Source organism: Oryzias latipes, chromosome 14 (genome assembly GCF_002234675.1).
Source record: "Oryzias latipes chromosome 14, ASM223467v1".
In the NCBI taxonomy this organism is placed as follows: Eukaryota; Metazoa; Chordata; class Actinopteri; order Beloniformes; family Adrianichthyidae; genus Oryzias; species Oryzias latipes.
The window spans coordinates 3,606,198-3,627,440 of NC_019872.2; positions in this window are offsets into that span (position 1 = coordinate 3,606,198).

The window sequence follows — 21,243 nt, forward strand, 5'->3', positions numbered from 1 at the left end:
GCTGAGGAAAAGAAGGATGGTTACTGCAGGTACTGACTGGTTCTGCTGCTGTGGCTGCTCTATGAGGTCAAAAGAGGCATACAGGAAGCACAGTCTTTATATACACCACAAAAACGTAGAGCTGGGGGGGGCAAGATGGCGACCGCATGTAAGAAACTTCTGTGAGTTCTTAAAACTTGGAATTCGCTGCACAAACAGTTTTTTTCGCCGACCCTTTGCCTTGAAACAACAGCAAAAGTTTTTCCGTGAAGTTTTTTCAAATTAATATTTCAAAATCTAAACTAATAATGATGATGAAAAATAAAAGATAACCGCGGCTCTCTCAACTGCAGAAGCTCTTTGGAAAAAATGGAAGTGGATGCTTCTAAGGAAAAACGAAACATCAGAGAGACCCATTCCTATGCATGTCACATGAAGGATGATGGAGAATGCTCTTCAATGCCAAATACACCTATGAAACATCCCCCCAAGAAGGTGAGAGGAGAAGAAAAGCAAAATAATCCTGAGAAAAGCGCTGCAACTGAGCCGACTTTGTCTGAGCTTCAGTCCACCGTCATCAAAGCAGTTACCGAAAAAATTAACGAACGAGCAGACAAAACTGACGAAGCTGTGCATTACAATACTGTCCAAATTGACAATTTGAAGAAGTCGCTTGAGTTTTGCCATCAGGAGGTCATGGACTTGAAAAAACTAAATGAGAGCCTGAAAAAGCAATGTGAAGAGCTGGAAAAGAAGGTTGGAGAGATGGAAACCAAAATGAATGATGCAGATCACTACAGCAGAAGAGTGAATCTACGCATGTCTGGTGTCCCTGTAAGAAATCCAGTGGATGTCAAATCAAGAGTTCAAGACATTTTTAAAGAGATGTTACCAACCAAAGACTCTGCAGTGGTGGTTTTAGCAATTGACATCGCTTACAGAGTTGGAAAGCCCAGTGGAAATGGAACCAATCAACGTCCCTGACCCATAATCATCAGGTTCCTGTCCAGATCGGCCAGAGATCTCCTGTGGAAAAGTTCTAAAAAGAACGTCTACCTACTGGATCATCATCTTCGTCTCCAGGAAGATCTCACATCTGCTGATAAAGAAGCTCGCAGCCGCCTATAGCCAGCAGTGGAGGCAGCCAGGAAGAAAGGAGAGAAAGCCTACTTCATTGGAAACAGGGCTTTTGTAAACAGCAAGGAAATATTACTGAGTTAAGCTGAAATATGTTTGTAAAGGTCAGTATGACAGTATAAAACAGACTCAAAGTTAAAGACATATTGAATATGTGCAGCGGTTCCTGAACAAAACCAGGAAGTTCCTAAGTTAGTTTTCTCTTTTTTCTTGTTCTTATAGTTCATGTCATTATCTGTTCTAACTGTGAATGCCAGGGGTATTAGAGACCAACTGAAAAGAAAATGCGTTTTTTTATATTGCCAAAATAAAAATGCAGACTTTTATTTCATTCAAGAGACACACGCTTCTGAAGCAGATAGGGAGTTTTGGAGAAGTCAATGTGGAAAAAATGTCTGGTTTTCTTTTGGTAGCAACAGGTCAGCAGGGGTAATTATTTTACAGGGCAAATTTAAAGGCCGCACTCTTGAGCATTTAATTGACAAAAATGGGAGATGGATTATTCTTGCAGTGAATTTTGACCTATTTTATTTTATTTTAATTAATACATATGCCTCCAATAATCCAACAAACAACAATACAATCTTTTTAACGTTGGAAGAAAAAATTAAGACACTCCTACAAAAATATCCCACCACTAAGATTTTATGGGGAGGAGATTTTAATGCTGTGATGAATGGCCATCTTGATAGATTTCCACCCAAGAAAGAAGACACAAAAGAGTTGAAAAACATATGTAATAGACTTGATTTGATTGACATATGGAGACATAAACATCCTGATAAGAAAATATTTACTTGGAGCAATAAGGACAGATCTCAGTGTTCCCGCATTGATTTTTGGCTAATTTCTAATGACATAGAAAATACAGTTGATTCCGTTGAGATTATACCCAATGTTTTTTCAGACCACAATACAGTGTCCATTAAAATTAATATGGAAACTGATGCACCCAAATGCAACGTAGACTATTGGAAATTGAATAATTTACTATTAAACAATAAAGAATTTACTTATGGAGTAAAAAAACTAATTGATAAATACTGGAAACAAGCATTTACATTAAAAAATATTCAAATAGTTGGGAGTTAATGAAGTATGAAATAAGATCTTTGGCAATATCATTTGGGAAGAAAATTGCTAAAGCAAAACAAAAAAGAGAGTCAGAACTAATAAGAAAAATAATGATTATTAATGAAAAAATGAATTTATCTGATCTAATGCAATATGCAAATATCTTTGCAATCAGAATTGAATAAAGTATATGAAGAAAAAGCACGAGGAGCATTTGTTAGATCCAGAAGAAAATGGTTAGAACAAGGTGAAAAATGTACTAAATATTTTTTCAACTTAGAAAAAAGAAATTTCGAAATTTCCTGTCTATGTCAAATTAAAATTGGCAATTCAATAAGTGAAGATACAAAAAGGTTTCTCAATATGTTGCAAAATTCTATCAGAGACTTTACACCAAGGATTGCTTTAGAGAAGAAGATATTGAATTATTTATTAACAATATTAAAGATAAGATTGGAAAAGTCAGTGAAACTTTTGACAAGACTTGTGAGCAGAAAATTAGAACAGAGGAAGTTGAAGACTGTATTAAATCTCTTAAAGATAATAAAAGTCCAGGTAATGATGAACTAACAAGTGTGTTTTATAAATGTTTTATTGCTAAATTGTCCCCTTTTCTATCAAATTTATTTGAAGAAGCTTTAGACATTGGTATATTGCCCCCAACTCTCAGACAAGGCTTCATCAAACTCATCCCCAAACCACAAAAAGATAAATTATGCATAGAAAACTGGAGACCAATTAGTCTGTTAAACAATGATGCTAAAATATTCGCTCTTATTTTTGCCAAAAGATTGAAACCAGGACTGGATAACATAATTGATGAAGAACAATCCGGTTTCATGCCTGGTAGAAATATTACCAACAATATCAGATTAATACTTGACATGATTGATTATAACGAATATATTAAAGATGATAGTTTTATCTCATTTGTTGACTTTTACAAGGCATTTGACACAATTAGTCACAGTTTTATGATTCGAGTTATTAAAGAATTTGGATTTGGAAAAAAATTTTTAAAAGCAATTGAGGTTCTATAATGGATGCAACAGCTCCATTAAACTGGCACATGGCACAACTCCCAGATTTGACATCAATAGAGGAATCCGGCAGGGATGTCCTCTCAGCCCTTTTCTCTTTTTACTAGTTGCTCAGGTTATGGCCCTTCATTTAAAAAAATGTCCATTTCGTGGTATTACAGCTTTGGGGAGAGAATTTAAACTCTCTCAACTAGCAGATGACACAACAGTTTTTTTGGCCAATAAACATGAAATAACAAATTCTATCAAAGGAATCAATGACTTCTCTGGAGTCTGGATTAGAAATGAACCTTAACAAATCTGTCCTGTTTACACTAAAAGATTGTGATTCACCAGAAATCAACGGTATTCCAGTTAAATCTTCACTTACATATCTTGGTATAATTATTGATAAAAAATGAAAAAAATCGCAGTGAAGTTAATTTCAAGCCAATAACTGAACAAATTATCAAAAGATATAACAAGTGGTTAATGAGAGATCTTTCTCTGAACGGTAGAATTCTGTTATCTAAAGCTGAGGGGATCTCTAGATCTGTCTATGTGTCTCTGTCTTTAGAAATGCCAAAACACATCTGTAACCTATTAAACAAAACATTATTTGATTTTATTTGGAGGAAAAAATGCCATTACTTAAGGAAAAATGTTTTGTATAACACCAGGAAATATGGGGGCATGGAAGTATTAACCTTTGAAACTTTAAACAACTCTTTTAAAATAAAGTGGTTAAGTCAGTTATTGAAAGAGGAAGACAATATCTGAATGCATTTCCCAAATATATATTTGACACAATGGGAGGCATTAAATTCTTGCTAAAATGTAATTATAAAATTGAAAAATTACCCACAAAACTTTCAAACTTTTACAAACAAGCCCTGCTGGCCTGGAAACTCGTTTATAAGCATAATTTTTCTCCAACGACTTGTTTTATTTGGAATAACAGTAATGTACAATACAAGAATAAATAACTTTTTTTCCCTAGATGGTATGATAATAATATTGTTTTAATCAGACAACTTTTCAATTCTCATGGACATCTCCTGACATATGAAGAATTTCTTTTAAAATTCGGTATTCCTGTTCCACCCAGAGAATATGCCATAGTGTTAGATGCCATTCCAACCAGTCTACTTCAACTGTTTAAAGGGATTTATAACACAAGTCAATTAAGAACCCAGACAATTTTTTGGACAATGTGGATATTTGTGTTGATTCAGTTTCCAATAAGCAAATAAGAAATTTTTTACATACTACAACCTTACCTGCTGGGAGGTTTTATTGGGAGTCCAAATTTGTGGACATAAACTGGACATATGCTTGGACTATTAGTGATAAATACTGTCTAAATAACAAAATAAAAGAGGTGTCCTTCAAAATATTCCATTGTATATATCCTACCAAAAAAACTTTGAGTAGATTTGTTTTGGACATGGACCTGTCTTGTACATTCTGTGGAACTCAGAAGGAAACTATTTATCATCTGTTTGTGGACTGCAGACATACAAATATGTTTTGGATTGAAGTGGGAAACTATATTGGAAATATAACTAAACAAACTGTTACATTTTTAGATAAAGACGTTGTTCTGGGTTACCTTGATGTCAAAGTAGACAAAGACTGTATCTTAATTACACAATTGTTTTTATTATTGGCAAAATTTCATATCCATAAGGCCAAAGGGTCAAACTCCAAACCTAAATTCCAGCAGTTTTTGAGTGAAATCAATCAGTATTGTACCAGTGTCAAACATCTGCAAAACCAAAAAGCAATTCGAACTACTTTATTTTTTGAAAAATGTAAAATTTATTAAACCCCAAAGATTTTTGAAGTAATGAGTCTTTTTGTCTTATGTTGTATATGTATGTGTATATATTTATATACTTTTTGTTTTATTTCATATCTTTTCTGTAATATGTACACATTGCAATTTCCCCTGAGACATTCACATTGTTATTGTATTGTGTTGTTTGTCAATAAAGTATGAAAAAAAGTCATTATATACACCAGTCAGTCAATTGGGGAGGTACCATTGATCCAGCTTTTTTATAGGGGAGGGAGAAACAATGGAATTATTTTACTAACATTTCTTAGCTTTGGTTCAAATGGGTTGTCATGCTTTTGTTTAAAGTTATGAGTTTGTGGTTTTATTCTTTTAGCTAAAAACTAAAAGTCTTTTAAATTGTCTGTAGTCTTTGTTGAGTGTTTTCATTTTCCCCCATGTCTGTAAAGTGGTTTGATCCGCCACAATGCTTGTTCCTGTGTGTCTTCTTGTTAGGTTAGTGAATTGCTGTTTGATGGTCTGTTCTGCCAGTTAAGTCAAAATTAGTCATATTCCTGAGTTCAGTCTGTGGAAATCTTTTCACAGTTTGTGTATTTTCTGTCTTAGTTATCATCAATTTTCTCCTTTCCACCCTGAACCTAAACAGCATAAAACTGAGAAGTTGTAGTTAAGTTCAACCCCCTTCTTTATTTTTGAAAAACAACAATCATTTGTGATATTTTGAAAGTGTTAAAAACATTCCCATAAAAAAAAGCCCAAAACTGTTTTCCAAAGTTAAGTTGACTTTCATATTATTTTTCTATTTCAACAAAGTTTAAACCAGCATCAGTCTATTTAGAATTGACAGTTTCGTGTCATAGCACCTTGTTGCCATGTTTGTTGATTAGTTGCCCTATAGTTGCCCTATTTAGAGCATTTTAAACCCTGCTTGTGACTTTAAAAAAAAAAAAATCATAGATCTGGTACTTTTTCCTGTCACAACAAATAAGTGCCTTTGTTAAACATTATTACTACGTATTTGTCATAGACAGTTGTACTCAATTCCACCATTGATTTAAAGCATTAATTTAATGTATTTTGGATTATTTTTATTCTTGATAAGCTAAGGAAGTTCCATTACAACTTAAGTCTCTTTTCTTCTTCAATCAGAGTAATTTCTTTACTCTCCTCGTGCATAATAAGGACAGCAGCTAAAATTTGTCTTGAAAATCTGTTGGTTATTTATCTGGAGTTTTTTGTTTTGCTAAAGTTGAAGTTGTTTTGCCTCAAAATGAATACATTTAAATAATATTATATATTTTACTAATGGGATCGGAATTTACACCTTCAAGATTGAATCTTAAATCAATTGGTGAATAATTAAAAAAGAGGAAAAAGGAAGAAAAAAAAACATTTCACAATCAGAAAACTGTTTCAACGCTATTTTATTAGTGACTATAACCTCCTACAGGCAAAAGCCCTTCACAGAAATTGTAAGAAACTTAATTTGGCTTGATATTTTTTTGATTATTTGCAATGACTTGACAACATTTTGGTTGTTAGTTGGCACTTAGTAACAAAATTGACATGAACTGATGCTCCACAGGATTATATCAAATTACCTGGAAAATCTTTGAGAAAGTGAACGTGCACTTAATATTAAACAGTTTTGAAAAACACAGAATATTACCAAAGTAAATTCAATGCGTAGAGCACATTACACAACAATACAATGTAGAAATGTAAAAAAAAAAGCCCAATCAAATCATTAAATATTAGTTGAAACCATCAAAAAAATGTACTGCCTCAGGTGGAAGAAAGTTAAGAATTGAATCTGTCATCTTACTTCCAATTGCTAATGTTTGGTTTTAAACAAATATTTTAAAATGGACACCTGATTGTTGTGCATTTAAAAAAACAGAAAGAAATAGGCTTTGGTAAGCAGCACAAAGTGCTTGCATAAAAGGGCAGAAAGATTTCTCGTGGCCTCTTCCCTTCTAAGCTGTTACTTTCTGATTCTGTCAAGGTTTTGTGAGGTGCAAAGAACGGCTTTGATGTCACCATATATCTTCCTGATCTGCGTGGCTCCACTCTGGCCCTCAGGTTTTACTTAAAGAACCACAAATTTAGGACCAGGCTTATGGAAATCAGAGGCAATATACTACCTCTTTTGAGTGTTTTTGAACAGAGTAAGCAGGAAAATGCTACTCACAGTGAAGTGATTTGAATTTTGTGTCTTAACGTTACACACAGGATGTTTTTAAAGGGGAATAACAACAAAAGCATGTAAAAACCTTTTATTTTTATTGGCTTCCATGCAACCTTTATCACATAAACCTAATATTGAATGCTTATTGAGTTATTTTTAATGTGACATGGCTCAAAGGTTATATTTAGAATCTCGATTTTTAAAAATGAAAAAACATTACCGTTTATGGATCTCAAAAGAATCATCATCCTATGGTTTTAACAATTGTCCTTTCTGACATGAAAAATCCACATTTAGCTGTGTAACAACCACAAGATTCACAAGATTCACATTCACGTTGACTGAAAGTAAAGAGTGAGAGAAACCAAAAAACAAAAGTTAAAAATACAAAAATTAAAAGTTTTAAAAAACATTTCCCTCCAAATTTTCAATGTTTCTTTTACATTTAAATTATTTATTTTTTCTCATTTATAATTGTATTTTTAGAATTTTGAATATTGCCTTTAAGTTAGAAATGTGTATTAAGTTTGAAACTGTTTTCCAATTTTTTAACTTTTGTTTTCCAATTCATAATGTAAATTTTTCTAATATGCAGACTTGTTTTTTATTCACTTTACTCTGATCCTGTTTTGAACTCAAAGGTTTTCACCAAACAAAACCAGTCCAGTTTTAAAAGTGGGTCATTTGATTGTGACACCTGCCACAACGCTGCACGGCATCGTCCACCATCGAGGCAGAACAAGCTCACAAACGCTCCATTCTAATTAAGGGTGTGGTATTATTTCACCGGAGCAGGTGCACAAGCAAATGAACCCCACCCCAAAACATTAAAGGCTTTTGCATACATCTGGAAACAGTTTTGTTAAAATCAACTGATATTTTAGTCTTCTGGTCCAGAGAAGTCTGACTTGAGGTCTTGGTGTGGGAATGACTTGGCACTCTCCCTCTTTTTTTTTTCTTCCCCATCATCCACCCCAGCAGAACAGAAACACTCACTCAAGCACAGGTGTTAGCTCACATTTGCACAAATAGTTTGAGTGATTGAATGAAATGCTTCACATGTGTTGGTCTGTATGCATAAGTATGCGTGTGTGAAAGGTATAGCTGTATTGTGCCCATGCAGACATGTTTATATGCAAAGATTTTTGGGAGCCAAAATGGCCCCGCCCCTTTTAGATGTATTTTACAACTATACCTAACAGTATTGATTATAAACTTCAAGCAACTAGTTGCTTTATGCCTCCCCCCTCTATAATCACCCTCCTACTCCCCGAACTTCCCTCTCTCTTTTTCCCTCCTCTTCTTTTCAGTCTACTCCAACAAAGAACAGTACAAATATAATTAATACAAATTAACTTTAACCTAAGTTACAAAGGGGGTTTATTTGAATATACACCTCGTGTGTCAGAAGATTCATAACCCCTGCTGTAACAGTAGAATCTGTCCAACACAAGAGGCCTTGAGCTCTCATCTGTTTTCTCAGCTGTTAGACAGGACAAATTCAAAGAAAAAAGAAGTCAGACTTAATCCTCCCTCATTTATTTGATTTAAATACAGAAAATGGGCTGCACGGTGCATGCTTGGGTTTTCCCTGGGCTCTCCGGCTTCCTCCACAGTCCAAAAACAAGCTTCACAGGTCAATTTGTGACCTATAGTGTTCATGTGGTAGTGCTTGCGTGCCCTACGGCAGACTGACAACCTATTCAGGGTGTATGTTCCCCGACTTTGCCCAACAGTAGCCGTGACAGGCTTCAACATCTTAGTGACTTGTGACGCTTTTTTTAATTGTAAATTCTTTTTTTTTTTTTTAACTTGTCCTGTCCAACAGCTGGGCAGACAGATGAGAGCTGAAGGCTTCTTGGGTTGGAGATATTTTACTTTAACAACAGGGGTTATTAATCTTCTGAAAAACCAGAGGTATGTCTGAATAAACCCCTTTTTTAATCTAGGCCAAACTTCATTCATTTTAATCATATTAAAACCCAACATACAGAAAAACAAGACAAGAAGGAACAAGAGCCGAAAGGGAACAGTATTTCAATTCTGTATATCTCAGGCCTGTCTGAAAAACTTAAAAGGATTTTCAAACAACATAACATCCCAGTTCATCTCAAACCAGTTAATACTCTCAGACAAAAACTGGTTCATCCAAAGGACAAAATTCCCAGCTACAAACAGAGTAATGTAGTGTACTCTATCCACTGCAGAAGAGAACTGCAAGGAACAGTATATAGGAGAAACCAAACAACCTCTCCACAAGCGGCTTTACCAGCATCGCAGAGCCAACCCAAGTGGACCTGAGTCTGCAGTGCATCTCCACCTGAAGGCCACAAACCACTCGTTCGAGGACAGTGAACCCCCAGCTGAGGACAAAGGACTCTTAATGACCTGAAACCATGTAGGCTAAGTTGACAATACCATCCAGTTTCAGGTCTGACTCCTCCCCCATGAGCGCAGATATACCAGCTCTTCGACCAGGTAATTCAGAATTGACAAAGCCTCTTGGATAAGAGGTGAAACGTCTTGTAAACTTTAAAACCAAGTCCAGATGACATCCCCTAAACCTACTACAATAGAACCAACCTGGATGAATGAGAGTCTTCATGGACATGTTTAATCATATTGGAAAATCTTTTGTGTTGGACCGGGCGGAAAAGGAAAGGAGGGAAGAAGAGAGGGGATGTTAGAGAGGGGGAGGGGGGATAGGAGGGTGATTATAGAAGGGGGGGGTAGGGGTAAAACCATGAAGCTGCATAAAGCAACAAGTTTCTGGATGATTATCAATACGGTCAGGTTCAGATGTAATACAAATCTATAAGGGCCGGGGCCTGTCCACACACACTCAAATGATATAAATTTACCTGTTGGCTGCAAAACTATTCACATGTCAACATGTACACAATACAAACACTGTTCACACATGCATACTTATGTCTTCAAACCAACTAGTGTGAAATATTTCATTCAACCACGCTAAATATTAGTGCAAAGGTGAGCTAACACCTGTGCTCAAGTGATTGTTTATGTTTTTCTAAAATAGATGATGGAATGTGAAAAGAAGAAGGGAGAGTGCCCAGCCATCCCCACACCAAGACCCCCGCCGCAGCTGCAGCCAGAACCCCCCAACGCCTGCACGGTAGCAGATAGAGAACAACCGCCCCCCAGCCGACCGCATCCGCCACCCAGACCAGGGCCACCAGGACCGCCACGGGGCCCCCCAAAGCCAGAGAGCAGGGGAGGCATGGGGGGACAGAGATTGCAGCTCCAGCCCAACCAGGAAAGCAGCCCCCCCGCCGTGCCAGGAGGGCCCAACGCGGGGCCCCGCCCCAGAAGAGCGCCCACAGCCCCAGAAGAGCACCTCATCACCACCCAAGAGTTCTGGGTATCCCCCCACCCCAACCCCAGGTACGAGCCAGGACCCCCCAAGGGAGAACCGCCCCATGCTCCAGGCAGCCACCCACGCGGCCCACGGTTGATCCAGGAGAGAGCAAGGCAGGGGCCAGCCGTCGCTGCCCAGTAGGAGGACCCCAGGTGAAGAGGGGGTCCACAAGAAGTGTTTTAAACATGGCCCGACCAGGCACGCCCACAGTTGAAAATTTGGCGAGGCCCAGAGTTCAGGGGCAAGGACCAGAAGCCACCCCACAGGGACACAGTCACCCCCAGGCTCAGATGTAATGTGATGTGATCCCCAGCTCTTGGTCTTGCCAGACGACTCAGGGATCCCTCTCCCTGCATGGACAGAGGGATGCTGGGCCCAGGAAGCCAGCACCCCTGTTACACCCCTCCAGGGATGGGGTAGGGGACAGATGGTCCGGGGTCCCACCTTCCTTTTGAAATGCACATGTATGTGTTTGTGAGGGTGTGTGTATGCATGCATGTGTGTTTGTGTATATTTTGAGGGGTAAAGGGTGTGTGTACTAAGGGGGTGCAGATAAAATTGGCGGGTAGGGCACTGAGGGGACATTTCCTGATTACTCACAGTGATGTCTAATCACCCTCCCCACCAAGGCGCCCTAAATATCTACGGTGCAGTTAAAATCCCCCCCCCCCCTCTCAGTTTTATTTGCACCTTAGACACGTAGGGCCCACGCAACCTCCCCAACCACACCCCCCCACACCCGAGCCCGGAAAACTGCGCAGTACCCCAGCCCGCCCCACCCAGGCATCGGACCTGACCCCCCGCCTAACGGAGTCCCCACCACCCCCCACTGGGCACCGGAGGGCCCCGACCCCCACTCCAAAACCACGGCAGACAGACAAGGAGCTGTGACGACCAGGCACCTCACCCCCTAATTCATGGAGTTAGCTATGGGAGACCAGAGAGACTGAATTCTTTCAAAGTTACTTAAACTCTGTGGTGACATTTTTTTCAAGCTAATATGATCAAACAGTAGATTTCTGTATTGACTTACAGTCATATTTTTCTTGTTTTTCCAGTTTATTAAAATTGTTTTTTTAGCAATACAAAGTGTTATGAAAATGATAGATACTTATCCTCCTTCTATCTCGATGGCACTCATGTCACCAAGCACACAAAGTGACGGTAAGGCCGGTTAATTGTAAATTCTTGATTTTAATGCCGAATGCACCTCCTAGTAGTTTTAAATTAGCTTTCATTTCTTGTTTTTTGATGACCAAATGTTAAACTTTTTCTCCATTAGTTGTCATTTATTTAGATTTTTAAAAAATTGAATGAATAATCATCTGTTCATTAGGTATAAGGTCTTTATTGTTTTTTGGCTTTTAATGAACGATGCACTGAAATCAGAGAACTTTAAATTCAGTTGTAAATGTGACAGTGAAAGTATCTATCTATCTATCTATCTATCTATCTATCTATCTATCTATCTATCTATCTATCTATCTATCTATCTATCTATCTATCTATCTATCTATCTATCTATCTATCTATCTATCTATCTATCTATCTATCTATCTATCTATCTATCTATCTATCTATCTATCTATCTATCTGTCTAATTTCCTGGTTTGGCAAAATGGTTTGTGCAAGTGCAGTTCAAGATGGATGAAGCTGCAGATAATTGGTTCACCTACAGGTTCATATCTCTATGTGTTGCCATTCAGATAAATTATTTCACCTTTTTTATTGTTGATAGTGGGTTATACTAGGTTAACGTACAAATCATTTAAACAATTAAAATGTTATACGTCAAAAATAAAAGCCATGTGTGCATTTTTTGGCCTTGACTTACAACATTTCTTGCATTAAAAATGTACAAGTGCAGAAATGCAGGATAAAAGGTGCCAATCTGTCACATATGCACTTTATTGTCACACATTCATGCATTACTCTACAGTTAATTCTTAAAATAAACCCAAGTTTGTGGTCTATTGCATGGAAACCTAATTCATACGCCTCCCACAGTGTGCACGCATTCAACTCCACACCACAGCCCAGTTATTCAGAGGGATCTGTCCTGCACACACAAGAAGGCACATGCAAATTTCTTGCTTTGCATTCACTCAGTAAAACACACGCACAGTAGTGAAATGGTTTACCTTAACCACTGCGCATTTAAATAAAAATACACCTTTACCTACAGGCACAAAAGGACAAAATTCTGAAAATGTAAAAGCTTGTTTCTCTTTGATTTCCCAACCAATCAATTGTGCCTGTCTGTCACCGCTGCCATCTGTCTGTGGCATGAACACAATGATGGAGCTCCTGCTCATTTATCAGCAGTGGCATGTTGTAAAGGAGCCAACCCATTCCTTTACATGGATCCCTGCAACCGAGCCTGCCTCCAACCTGCATTGTTTTCATTCTAATCAGGTAGAGCTGGTTGGCGAGGTGAAGGTGTATCTCAACAGGCGGAGGTGAGCATTCAGTTCTCAGAGACTGTTCCGGAGTACAATGTGCTAAAATGCTAGCACATCAGGATTTCAGTGAAACAAATCAGGTGTGCAGAAACGCAGGGCCAATCAGAAAAAGCGAGGCACACGTCCAGCATAAAAAGCATCCTGTGTGCTTAAAAAGCAGGGCTGTTTGGAAAGCTGACAAAAAAGAAGCAATTCATTACAAGGCAGGCTGAAAACGCCCAGAGGAAGAAAAAAAAAAAAACTAAACAAAAGTGCACACCTACTGTAGCAATGTATGAGCACAATTACTACACCCACATGAGCATCAGTCATTCAGGCCGCAACGGCAGTAAATACAAGGTTTCACAGGTTGTGTTTACCTGAATAGAGTGCAACCTTTTGTTAACCTTTATATAACTGCCTCAACATATATGCAACTTTCACAGAGTCCCTTTGTCTTCTCTTGTTCCGCACTGATATTTTGATTGATCATCACACCCGCATGAATAAAACCACCGCTGTTTGCAGCTGACCGCTACTGCACATGCTTTATTCCGGAGCGCCACAACATTGTTGACATGGAGTCACTGAGTCAGCTTTTCGGTTTAAAATGACTTACAGGGAGCAACATTACAGCTTCAGAAGATATCTATATTTTGTCTACTGGCTGTGTGAGGAATGTTTTTCAAAAATTAAGAAACTTTTGAGGAGACAAGAAAATTTTTTTTTTAAATCCCCTTTTATGTGGATGCTTTAAAGGCGGTTTTTTAAAGACCCACTTCGATAAAAAAAAATGTGTTTTTGGTGTTTTAAAATGTTCTTGTGGCATTTTCTGATTACAAAGGAAATATATTAAGAAAATAAGTTTAAAATTGTCTGAGGATTTGTTGAATGGGAATCAGGTACAGACAAAAAAATGTAGTTTGAAAAAGAGCTTATTTGCGACATAGAAAAAACACAATACCACAAGCTCCCTGCTCCATTTCACAATGGGGATGGGAAAGGGGGTGGGGCTTCACCAACAATCCCGCCTACAACTCATCAGCAAATTTTTTGTAAAATAGTGTCGCTTTGCAGAAACTTTGTCTTAGAAAACTACACAGGTTTGGGGTTTTTGGCTATAAGTGTCCTGTAAGCAATTCAAGCATGTTGCTTTTCAAAAAAGAAACATTCGCTGTATATATAAACGCCCCTCTCACCCTTCCACGGGTGGTTTCTCACCCAAGCTCAGGTCCTGGGAGCTTGAGGGTCCTGTGCAGTATCTTAGCTGTTCCTAGCACTGCACTTTTCTGGACTGAGAGGTCTGAGGTCTTTCCAGGTATCTGTTGTAGCCACTCCTCCAGCTTGGGGGTTAGTGCCCTGAGTGCTCCAATTACCACGGGCACCACTGTCACCTTCACTTTCCAGGCTTTCTCCAGTTCTTCTCTGAGTCCCTGGTATTTCTCCAGTTTCTCGTCTTCCTTCTTCCTGATGTTCCCATCCCTTGGCACTGCCACATCCACCACAACGGCTTTCCTCTGTTCTTTATCCACCACTACAATGTCTGGTTGGTTCGCCATTACCATCCTATCAGTCTGGATCTGGAAGTCCCACAGGATCTTTGCCCTCTCATTCTCTACCACCTTCGGAGGTGTTTCCCATTTTGACCTTGGGGTTTCCAGTTCATGTTCTGCACACATGTTCCTGTATATTATTCCAGCCACTTGATTGTGGCGCTCCATTTATGCTTTCCCTGCCAGCAGCTTACACCCTGCAGTTATGTGCTGGATTGTTTCAGGCGCCTCTTTGCACAGCCTACACCTTGGGTCTTGTCTGGTGTGGTAGATCTGAGCCTCTATTGCTCTGGTGCTCAGGGACTGTTCCTGAGCTGCCAGGATGAGCGCTTCAGTGCTGTCCTGTAGCCCTTTCTAGCCATTGGTAGGACTTCTTGATATCAGCCACTTCAGTTATGGTCCGGTGGTACATCCCATGCAGGGGTTTGTCCTCCCATGAGGATCTGTCCTCCAGCATTGTATCCTCTGCTCTCCATTGCCTGAGACATTCGCTGAGCACACTGTCAGTTGGGGCCTTGAGCTTGATGTATTCATGCATCTTGGATGTTTCATCCTGGATAGTGGCTTCAACACTCACTAGTCCTCGGCCTCCTTACTTGCAGTTAGCACACAGTCTCAGGGTGCTGGATTTGGTATGGAACCCTCCATGCATGGTGAGGAGCTTTTGTTTCTTAACATCTATGGTCTGTACTTCTTCCTATGGCCATCTTATTATTCCTGCAGGGCAAGGATGTGCACAGGATTTTGGAGATGCAGGGGCTTCAAAATTAGGTACAATTTTAGAGTAAACAACTAATAGATAACTATTTAGCTATAATACCTGTCTATGTGAAACTGATGCAATTGTCTTTTTTTTTTAAACAAATTTTTGTCAGCATGTGTTCATTCATTTGATCACAGACTTGGAAGGCATCAAAGCAATAAAACACTGGAGGCTATTTATGTTGGCACAATGTGCTGTATGCAAAATCGACATAAAGCAAATGCAATACCAATGGTAACGCTTTAAACACAGAAACCAACAACCTTTATCCCCAGAATGTTGAAATTATTCATATTTAATGCTATTATTATCATAGTGTTACTGTGAGGCTTTTGCAGTTTAGTTTGGTTGGTCAGTGGTGTTTTTGATCACATTCTGCTCTCTGTCAGTCACTCCAGGTTCAAGTTAATCATCCACAGCTGTTTTCTTGTCTGTTAATTGTCTTCAGTGAGTAGAAGTGTCTGGTTTTCAGTTTTACATTCTCTGCTTTATCTGCCTTTTATTTCACCACAGTTTTTTCCTGTTTAAATTTATTCATTGAATGTTTAAGTTTCTGCCTCCAAGCCAATTTTCCTGCATTTTGGCTCCTACACCTCCAGATCCTGACAGTTGTATTCAATGTGACTCTCTATGTTGGGATTCACAGCTAAATTCTCTTTTGCATCTGATCCCCCAAACACGGGTTTTTGTTGTGATTGGCAAGATTTTAGTAAAAAGAAATTGTGAAAAGGAAGGATACAAAGTTTAAAGAAGGCAATTCCAATCAGAAAATCTTCAGTTACAAAGACATTTACTGTCAGACCCGGGGTTTGTAGTATCAAAATATGTTCTGAAATTTTAAACAACTTTTTTTGTAAAGCCTTATTGGCTGTAGGCACATTGATGCTATGCCGTGTATGACAAAACCGCTGTTCTGAGCTCTGCGTTTTAGACTCATCCACCAATGTTTGGTTGAGCTGCATCCACATCAGAAGTCTGATCCTTCTCTGCCACCCCACCTCAGTAAAGTAATGAAAACTGTAACACATCAGCTCCTGTGGAATTCGAAGAAGATGTTCAGGGGTCTGGCATGGTGCCACAGGGTGTAGATGGATCTCTGACAAGGTCACAGATGAAAGGGCAAGCCAGTACCAGAAGACACAGAAGTTAAGACTGATTTATTGACAACAATCTGGACGTGGGAAGGATCTGGAAATCGAGAGGAACATTCTTTCCTCAGCAGACATGAGGAAGAGACAAAACAAAAATAACGCAGCTGGTGTTAGGAGTCAGAGGCGGCAGAAGATTTACAGGAAAAATTTCAGAGGGAGCAAAATCAACTTCAGGGAAGATCAGTAGATGTAAAATATTACAAAATTTTCTTAAAAAAAAGAGAGATATAACAAAAGAGAAATGCTTGAATAAAGAAAGACACAAGAGCCGTGACTGCATAAAGTAATGAGGAGAAAGAAATAAAGGAAAAAAAGAGAAAACTGCTCATTTAAGCCAGCCAGAAGCAGAGTGCCATCTGTGTTTATATGGCCTTTGACCTCAAGGCCACTCCAATCTCTTCAAGAACTCAGTCAGACTAACAGGCATGCACAATCGCTTGTATCTCACCGCAGCATCACAGTGTGGCTGAAAACAATGGATTATTGGAAGAACTACTTTACCTGATTAAAGCGGAGCAAAGGTCGGACCTACAGAGAAGGCGGAGAACAAAGACATCCAGAGAAGAACCCACCTGGAGGAACGGTCAGGCAAAATACTCGACTTTATATCACAATATTTAACTTCATTATTTTGAGTTGTTTTACTATCATCTGCACAAATCCACACAGAAATCTTGGCAGAGCGGGGAAGTAAATCCTTCTGCAGTATGTCTTTGAAAGGTCAAGAAGAGGGGAGGTTCTCTCTCAGACAAAATGAGTACACGCGCTTATCAGGCCAAGAAGACTTTACTGAAACCGACAGCCACTGGTGGCTAACAAAAACCCACAAAGCTCTTGTATAAATGAGAATATTTTGGTGTGATGTTTCTCAAGATTTACATCTTCTATATGAATGGATAGACCGGCGGCTCAGAGCCACAGACAGGGCAGGATGGTGAGGACTTAAGCGAAGACAGACGGGGATTTAGATCAGGTCTTGTCCTGGGATTTTGTGATTCTAAAAATATAGACATCAGCTTTATCCACTAACTTATTAACATTTTATCAGTCAGCGCTGACTCCAGCCATTAATTTTTGGGTCAAAAATCCCATCCAAGTAGCATCAAAGCACTTCAGAGTGAGATTTTTTTTCAATTAAAAAATAAAAGAATACAATAAAATTCAAGGCAATGTGCATGTGCTTGACAGGTCCCCTGCTATGCAAGGCTCTACAACAGCTAAAGGACTAAAAGACTATATTTAAAGACAGAAAATGTCAATTTTGTGGAGCAGATGTTGCCTTTTTGTAGCCAAAAATTCCAAATCACACATTGTTTTACAGATTTAACATCTTTGCAATAAGTATGACAATAAATCAAACATTTTGTCTGTGACTGTTTTAAATTTACACTTGTGTTACATCTTACTCTAATTTTATTTTGAAAAGATATCACCACGATCAGATGAAGCAGTGGAATGATACTGACGGATAAATATCACTCTCCTCCTAAAAATCCCAGATTAAGGTAAAAATTTCAGAACATGTAGGGATTTTAGAAACATAGCTTCATTATTTCCTGCATAGACTACAAAGCAAGAATCTGTCTCATTATTTAATGTTTTTAATGTTAATGTTTCTAAGATTTCATAAAATGTCCGAATTGGCATCTTTGTCAGTAAATATTTCTAAAATGAAAGTCACAAACCAAAAGCCTGTAACAGCATAGTCATACCAGAGTACATTTTCTTAGTTTTACATCCTCTGGTCCTTCTTTTTTACTGCTGCATTAACACACCAAACATGATTCGCGTGTCAAATTCACTGCTTGTCCAAAAAATGTGTTCATAAGTGTGGTGCTCCTGACATTTGTGCGAGGAGCTACTGTCAAAAATCTTCGGTCCTTTCAGTACAAGGAAGCATAGACTGCATATCTATATACCTTTACTTCATATACTATCAACGCATGAAGACGATGTTGAGAGATCAGGTTAATTTATTGAGAAGAGCTCCACAAAGGCATTGGTAATCACGTCTCCATGTCTGGGTACATGAGATCAATCAGAGATTCTCCCAGTATGGTGAGGTTCACCATCTACTGCAGCAGCTGTGTCTAAATGATGGCAGCTTTCAGCAGTACTTTCGTCTCTGAGTCCCTGATTGGTTGGCGCCACACGGCTTCCTTACCAAACTTTAGATGTTGCAACTCTGAAAACACGAAGACGCACTGCAACACGCCGCATTTACACCGAGTCGGGTGTGCTGCTGCCAGACCACCATGTCCATGCTCAAATTGCAGGACCTCTGGTTGTGTCTGTGAATTGACTTATTATCGAAACTGGATGCCCCTTGAGAGCGTTCAGTGTGAATGCAGCTCAAGAGAGGAGCCACGCTCCATTACACTAGGACTAAGTCACCAGTGTCCCACATGGTCGCATTAAAAAGATGTGCTGAATGAAAACATTGATGTCATTACTTGCCAAGGTAGGCAGAACCACATTTGCTACAACTGCTGTTCTGATAAAACGGTCTTTTCACCTGACCCACCTGCTGTTTTCCAGAATCCTCTATAAGCTCTTGCCTCTGCAGCAGCCAAGGTTTCTGTTCACTTGACCTGACACAGGAAAATCAGATGCCACCTCAACGACATCTTTTCTTTAAAAGTCCTCTTTCTCATTCATGGAGTCTTTAGCTTGGAGGAACTATTTCCCCCAGATTGGAACTGATGTTCTGGTTCATGTAGGAGTGGACGGTCTGTCAGACAGTTTCCTTTGCTAGATGTTCCCATCGGATCCCCACAAAAAGTTTGTGGTTTTCTTGGTCTATTTGGCATCCTCCACCATCATCTAATTCAATTTTGCTCCTGGCAGTGGACTTCTTAGCCTTTTTCTTTAACAAAGTATTCAAAACAATTGCCACAATAAAAAGTGTGAGGCCGGAAAAAATGACTAATTGGTTTTATATCCATCTTTTTCTGCTTTAGGATGAAGATTGCTCATTTTCTAGCATGTAGCTAAACCCAAAATATATGCAATGTGTAAAAAATAAAACTGCAAGCTTCCAGAAACAATGTTTTTGTTTCTTTTACGCTTTGTCCCTTCAACTTTTGTCTTTCCTGTCCCCAAACCTCTTCAGTTTAGCATCTTTTTTTGTGTCCCTGTGAAATATCTCCTGTCTGATTTATATGCGTCCTCAGCTCACCAGCCCAGGAGAGAGAAAGAGGAACAGCTGCAAAACAAAAAGGAAGGGATGGATGGTTGGATGTGGGGGTGAGGTGCAGAGCTGAAGATGTAGCTAGGGAGTGGGAGAAATATGGAGTAACATGACAGAGGAAGAGTAGGAGATGGGGACGAGGGAGTAAAAAGATGGCTATGGTAAGGAAAAACTAAAATGAGATATGCACATGACATCTGTTGATGTTGGATAATTTTGGGGTGGACGTGAGCCCAGTTGTAAGAGAATTATGTCTGTATTGGCCTTAGTCCCACTATTTATGTCTGAAAATGACAGGGTCAAAGAAGGATTTACTGAACCCTTTATGTAGCAAGAAATATTACAATATTGTGCATTTCAGTGCAACGCACGAAATACTGTGAGAGGGTTGTATCTCACTATGTTGTTGCTCCTTGCAGCTGGTTGGACACAGACATTGTCAGAAAAATAGACACACTTGCTACAACTTTCCATTCCATTGACACTAAACCAGTTTTGCACAAATGATGCATAAACGATATTTAAGAAAGAAAAAAATCATCTGGGACTTACAGACAAATGTTGCACAATGAGATAACAATTTACATTAAATTTCTTTATTGAACAGTTTTGTTTCACAGGCTGACAAAGCTGTATAGGAATTGGACATTAACACTGAAACTAAATTGAGATTGCTTGGCAACTAGTTTGGTTCAGATTTAAAACAGGTTTGGGACAGAATTGAAATGCATTTGAGATCAATTTGGGACAGAATTGAAACTTGCTCGGGACAGTTTTGAAACAGATTATAAAAAAAATTGAAACAGATTTGAGACTAGTTTGAGACAGATTTGAAATAGATCTGAAACTTGTTCAGGACAGATTGAAAACAGATTTCAGACTGGTTTGAGACAGATTTAACCCATAAGAACCCATGGTGATATTAGTGTAACAGAAAAATATCAGAAATGGATTGTGTGGTCCACCTGGTCTGTGGTGAGATACACATAATTGTATTTTAATAAAAAATTGGTCTAAGTTCTTATGGGTTAAAAAGGGTTTAAGATATCTGATTTTAAAAATAAGACATTTTGTTGTACATGTTTTGAAAGTTCACAATTCCATTTATCTCACATAAATGTATTTTATTCTCCAATGCCAGTTCTCACAAACAAGTGAAATAGAGTCTTTGTTGTAGATTGCTGTTGCTGACAATTGCTTTGACAGCTAATATGCGAAAACATCTTACAGTTTTTCTCAGTCGCTTTAGTACAATTCTCAGATCAGAATTGAAGTTTGCAAATACGTTTCTGCATTTCTCAAAACAATTTGTACAAACAGCAAAACACTATAGATTTCTTGCAAAAGCCTGTAACTTGCTCAAAATCTTTAGTTCATCTCTCAAAACTAAGTCTATATGTCATTGAACATGTCAGTGCCAACAGAATGTCAAGTCCTTGTGTCATTGTCTATGAACAAGACAGTCAAATTACTTAGTCATGTTGTCAATATAACTGTGTACTTTAGAGTGAGGTTCTGATGTAAACTATGGCTAAAGTTTGGATGACAATTATTGTAAAATGTAAGTTACA